Source organism: Sciurus vulgaris (assembly GCF_902686455.1).
Source record: "Sciurus vulgaris genome assembly, chromosome: 6".
NCBI lineage: Eukaryota > Metazoa > Chordata > Mammalia > Rodentia > Sciuridae > Sciurus > Sciurus vulgaris.
Genome location: NC_136466.1, coordinates 71552611 through 71559077, shown reverse-complemented (window position 1 = coordinate 71559077; position 6467 = coordinate 71552611).

Here is a 6467-nt window from a genome sequence, read left to right as displayed (position 1 = left end):
AGGGAACCATATAAGGCAGTTAGTATAGTGCCAGGTATATTATAAACCCTCAATAAATAGGGCCTATTATTATTGTTGTTGTTATCACTAAGCATTCAACTTTGACAACACTATTTCTTCAGAAGTCCTAGTCTCTCCTTTCCCAGGCCCCTTGCTGGCTCCTACCACAGGTCTGTCTCCAAGTTGTAATTGGGCTGGTTTTAGATGGAAGCTCACCTGTCACCTATTTGGCCAAGAGCCACTGTGGGATTATTTCTTTGGGTGATCAGTATCGGGCCTAGGACCTCAATGGATGGTGACTGCCCAGGCCACACCTTCATTGTCCCTCAGCAGTGGCCTGACCACCTGCTTCCCCCAAACAGAGCCACCTAGGGGTCAGGGCTATCCCCAGGGGAGGGTGGAGGGAAACACTTCCTGACACAGCCAAATCACCCCTTTCCCCCCCACTGCTGTTCACACCCTGCTTTCCTGTCCCAGCCTGCCTCTCCCTTAGCATACTCTGTCCTTCCGCCTTCTCACCCCCTCATCAGATTCAACTCCATTCATGGGGCAACTCCAAGTTTTCATCACACCTGGAAGCCTCACCCCAGCTAGGTTTGTGTGTCAGCCAGGTTTTATAGGAAGGGCCTGGAAAAAAGATGAAAGGACTGAATTGGATTTGGAGTAGTCACTTCCCTTCTCAGAACCTTAGATATTTTCTCACAAAAAAAAAAAAATCACAATTCATGCTGGGCAACCTCATTAACTCATTCTACAAACATTTGCTGAACACTATCCAGGAACTGGGGAAACAGCAGTAAATAAAACAGTCAAGGACCTGCTTTCACAGAGCTTACATTCTGTAGTAAGAAGCAAGAAGCAACACATTAAGTAAATGAACAAGGAAAAATATACCCTATAATGATTAGTGCTTAAAAGTGATGTGTGTGCTACAGTATGATGTGTTCCAGTGCGCAGGATGACTTCTTAGATTTGATGATGGATTAGCAAAGCCTTCTCTGAGCCGGGGACATGAAGCTGAGGTCTGAATGAAAAGGAACCAGACTTGTTTCATCTGTGGCAAAAACATTCCAAGCTGTGCAAATTGTGCATAGACTTTGAGATGGAAACAAGCTTAGAGCATTCAAGGAACAGCAAGAAGGGCAGAAAAGGAGGGAGATGAGATGACACTGAAACAAAGGCTAGGATAGAGAATGGAGGATGTTAGATATCAAGGTAGACACTGGATTTTATTCCCCAAGTGAGATATCAATGGAAAAGCACAGTTATATAAGATTCTTCCAAACCTCCCCTCTTTCTGCCTAGGTCTCCCCAATCCACTATGGCTGTAAAATGCCAGAAACACAATCCTAAGGAAGCAGAGTTCAAATTAATAATTCTGCTCTCTTTGATTGTCTAGTTACTAGGAGCCAGCTGAGGGTTGGAGACTGACTAGTCCTTGGCTACCAGTGAGTCAAAAGAGGACAAATCTAAGCAGAACCTGGCATCCTGTTTTCCAGCCCCTGCTAGGTTCCCAGGCTTCTGGAAAGGCAGGCTCCTCAGGATTCTGAGTGCATCTGACTCACTGCCAGGCCACAGAGTCCTTGATTTGGAGAAAACTCTTGTAAGCCAGTGCAGAGGACCTGGGAGAAATGTTGCTGGTGGTGACAAGAAAGGGGAAAAGGGACTTGGAGAGAAAACCAGCCAGAGTTCCATCTCCACTGTTGCTGAGATGCCTGTGCTGGAATTGGGTCCCCCAAACCTGGCTGTGCAGCAGAATTACTTAGAAAAGTAATAAAGATGAAAAAGCCCAGGCTCTACCCTAGTCCTTCTTGAATAAAAATCTCCTGGGCCAAGTTCCAAGCATTTGTATGATAGCCAGGTAATTCTGAAACCAGCCAGGTACAGAAGCACGATTCTACATAATTAATCAGGATAACACGTCGAACATCTAGATGAAATCTGAACCTCTGAAGTGGTGGCAAAGGAACCCTGAGTAATGACAGCTCTCACAGGCTCAGTGCTCCACATGCTTTACCTTGCTTGATCCTCACAACAGCCCAAGACCAGACACTGTTATTTTCATCATCCCCATTGTAAAGGATTGAAGATAAAAGAGGTAACAGGCCAGGATAAACCAGCTAGTGAGCATTGCAGACTCATTTTGCATCCTTCTCTTTTACCAGGGTTTCTGCTCTTCAGCTCAGTACTACTTGAGTAGATGAATGAGAAGAGGACATTCTCCTCTCCGCTTCTGTGGACAGTAACATCTTCAGCTTTACTGCCCTTCATCTGTCCTGGAGCATGATGATAGGAATCTCTGCCTCCCTAGGCTGGGAGGAGGATTAGGTAGGGCAGCAAGGCAGCTAGTGAAATGCATACACTTTTGAGAGTCAAGCACTTATGGATTAAAATTTGAGTTCTGTCTTTCTAATTTTGAACATGCTATTCAATGTTTTGTATCTATAGTTTGTGCCTCTGAAAATTATAATAATAGTGGTTATTATTTTGGGGTTCTTGTGATGATTAAATCAGATCAAATGTGCATAGTTAGAATACGATGTCTAACATATAGTAGGTACTAACTCAATGACAGTTGTTACTATAAACAAATTGCTTCCTTCCGTCTTCCTTTCTTTTTTTCTTTTCAGGTGATAACTTGAATAAAATTTCTGCTTTATCATGGGCTGTTCTTAGAGTTGATGTGGTCATTTCTGGGAGACAGTCATGCTTACCAATGAGATGGTCGATCTGCAAGGACACCCAGAGTTTTAGAAACTCTATCCCAAGAAAGTGATTTCAGCTCAAAGCTGGGAGAAGCATGAGGAGGGAAGAGGATTCAGCTGCTTTCTTCTTCCAGTCTGAGTAGGAGAAGTGAGTCCTAAGCAGCCCCAAAGCTCTGCTGGTTTGAGAAGAGGGCTAAAGGGGATACTTCTAGCATCAGGTGACCTTGAACCCAGAGTTACCCAAACTTGGAAGGTCAGGATGAGGGATCATTGCTCCTTGACACAGGCTGGCTTCTCTCACCCTATATGAGCCCACCGATCAGTAAGTTTTCAGGGTGCATCTGGATTAGAACTCAGGTCTGCTTGTTGGTGTTCCCTTGTAACTCCTATGCTGTCTGGGGGCACCGGAGGTGTGTTCTCCATGCATGGATGGACAAGTTCTGATATGTGATTGTTTGGGGCCAGAATCCATTTGAATGGAATGAAGAATAGGAATGAATGACGTAATGAGAAGCCTTTTGCGGGGGCGGGTGTCAGGAATTCTTGTTATCTCCAGAAGATGTCAAGGAAGGAACATTTATAATGTGCTGAATTCCCTGCCATTCTTCTCTATTTCCAGACCTGTTTCTCTGACTTTTAGAGATTAGCATCTCCAGACACAGGACTTTACTCTTTGGCCATCCCCTAACACAGAAGACTATCTGCCAGTAGCCAGTAGAGAAGGAGCAAGTGATTCCTCCCTCACCACACAAGCCTCAGATTCCTCACATGAAGAGAGAGAGAGAGAGAGAGAGAGAGAGGTTGTGACAGGAACAGTGGCACACACCTGTAATCCCAGTTACTCGGGAGACTGAGACAGGAGGATCACAAGTTTGAGGTCAGTCCCAGCAACTTAGCAAGATCCTGTCTCGAAATAAAATAAATTAATAAATAAAAAGGCTGAGATGTAGCTTAGTGATGGAGCATCCTTGGGTTCTATTCCCAGTGCCACAAAAAGAAAAAAAAAAAAAGTTGAAATGATCATGTTATATTTGGGAACTGGCCAACGTTGTCTTTCATGATTTTTTTTTCCGTCAGGTTGCTGTCAAAAGATTTGCTGAGAGCCGTGATGTGGCTGAGTGGTAGAGATGCTTGCCTAGCATACTCAAGGACCTGAGTTTCATCCCCAGCACTAGCAAAAAAAAAAGGGGCGGCGGCTTGCTGAGACAGTTCTGTGACAATCTACAGTGCCTGATCTACAAGGCATGATAATCTTTCTCGCTGTGACTCAGCTTCTTCACCCTGAGTGGGGAGAATAACAATCTTCTTAGGGGGTGTTCTTGTGACAATTGGTGGAGATAGTATCTTTGAAGTGCTTAGCCAGATGCAAAACTCTATACGAATGGGTCATACTCTTGGTAATTTTTCCAGTGCATAACCTTGCAATGCAATCACATCATACTCTGTACCAGAAAGGTGTTCAATTCAGTTCTTAGAAATGCAGTAACAGCTGCACTTTAACAGTTTAACAACCAGTTACTCTCATAACTGAAGGTTAGTCTAAGACAATGATTTGCAATGAAAGAGATACTGTTCCCTAGGGCACATTCTGGGAATTTGTGGGGGAGTTTTTGATTGTCACCAACTGGGGAGCTCTTAGGCATTTGAGAGAAAAGGGGATCAGACTAGTACATTTAAGAATAGCCTCACTTTCCATACTTCTTTTGAGTGTCCACTGGACACACATACTACTGAAAAGCTTGATTATGATTACTTGAGCCTAGAACCATCTCTAATTTACACCAAAATATAAAGAGTTTTTACACTGGCTTTTATAGGAAGGAAATTAGCAAGAATTATTTATTTTGGTGATGTCAAGTTGCAAATACAACATACCTTTATCAGTCAGTATTTACAGCTACTATATTCCAGGTAAGTCTGTGTAAGTGTAAACAACAGGCTACTTCATTGATCAATTTGCCTAACTTGTTGTAGGTGAATCTATACATGAGATCAAATTTCATAAAACACATGAACTGGGGGTATAGCTAAATGGTAAAGCACTGGCCTAGCATGTGTGAGGCCCAAGTTCAATTCTTGGCACTACCCCAAAATAAACAAACAACAAACCTACACATACACACAAACACACACACTACATGTAGAAACTGGTGAAATCTGAACGGGAATTTTACCTATGTCACTTTTCTGGTTTTAATATTGTACTATTATTATGAAAGAAGTTACCATTATGGGAAGCTGGATGAAAAGGTACCAGGTAGTGACCTCTCTGTAAATTTTTGCAATTTCTTGTGACTATCTAAACTCTCATAGGTTTATTTAGACTCACATAGGTGTTTGTTTTTTTTTAAATGGGGGTTTGGGGTATGTGTGAGTGGTAGAGTACTTGCCCGGCCATCCTATCCCCAGCACATCCCCACCCCACACACAAATAAAAAAAAAAAAAAGTTTCTTAAAAACTTTTTGTAAGAGTTACATGAAATAATGTGCCCAGAATAGTAGTTGAACATAATAACATTTTAGTACCTGGAAGTTCCTCTCTTCCCCACTCTAGAGTGACTGTTCTCCAGACTATTTGTATGATAACAACGGCCTCCTTTTTGTGTGTCTACTGAGTACAAGGCCTATTTTGCATGCATTGTTTTATTTAATAAAGCATACAAAGTGGGGGCTTTATTTTATTTATTTATTTATTTTTTGTGATGCAGTGGTTGGCACCAGGGCCTTGAACCTGCTAGGAATATGCTCTACCACTCCAGCCCGTGGGTACTTTTATAATTTACTTCCCTTTTGCTCATAATAAAACTCAGGTTCAGCAAAGATATTCTCCTCTCCACTTATTAGAAAGTTACCATAACCAGGATTAAACCCAGGTAGCCTGTTTGTGAAGTTACTGCCACCCAGCAAGGCCCAGATCGGTACATTGTGTGAAGGTATGCTTTGAACCCTGGAAATCATCTACTAACTCTCTCTGTGCACATATAGGAAAACTGAGGTTCAGGGAGCAGGGCTTTGCTCAAGGACAGACCTGATAAATCCATGACTGAGTCAGAATAAGAACCCAATCTTTTGAATTCCAGCCCACATCCAAAACTGCTCAACTACACAGCACACCTTACTTGGGCCCAAGGAGGGACCTGGGGTTCCTACTCATGCCCCTTACCAATCTGTTCAGCTCATGGCACCCAGGTCCAGAGGTGCAAATGGGGTCTGGAGAGGGTGACTCCACTACAATGGACTGCCCTGGGAACCAAAGTAATTGAAAACACAGGACAAGGACAGGTGCTCTGAACTTTGGCAAGAGTTGGGATAGGAAGTGAGGGTGTTGGAGGGGTATCATAAGTCCATGCTCCCTCAGGTTTCCTTGAGTCACTTGCCCCTAAGGTTGGAACACATTCTTGAGGGGAATGGTCACAGGGGTTCCCCAGAGGCCTATGCAGGTCATAGGTCAGTTTCTATTTCCTCCTAAGACTGAAACCAACTCCCCCCTCAGGCTCTGCACCCCTGCCCAGTTGGTAATACAGTAACTGGCTCCTCAAATTGCTGCCCTGGGACCTCCCTGAACCAGACCTGGATTTCATTTTCTCAGGAGATGAGTCCCTGCTATCCAAGGTGCGTGTGTTTCCGGGAAGGGAGGACTTATCCAGATGAGCCTGTTTGTTCCTCCCTTCCCCATCCTGTTGTGCCTTCTCCATACTGCATCTCTCCAGACCAATCCTCGGTTGCCAGGGCAAGGAGGAGAATAAAGAATCCCTCCCTCAG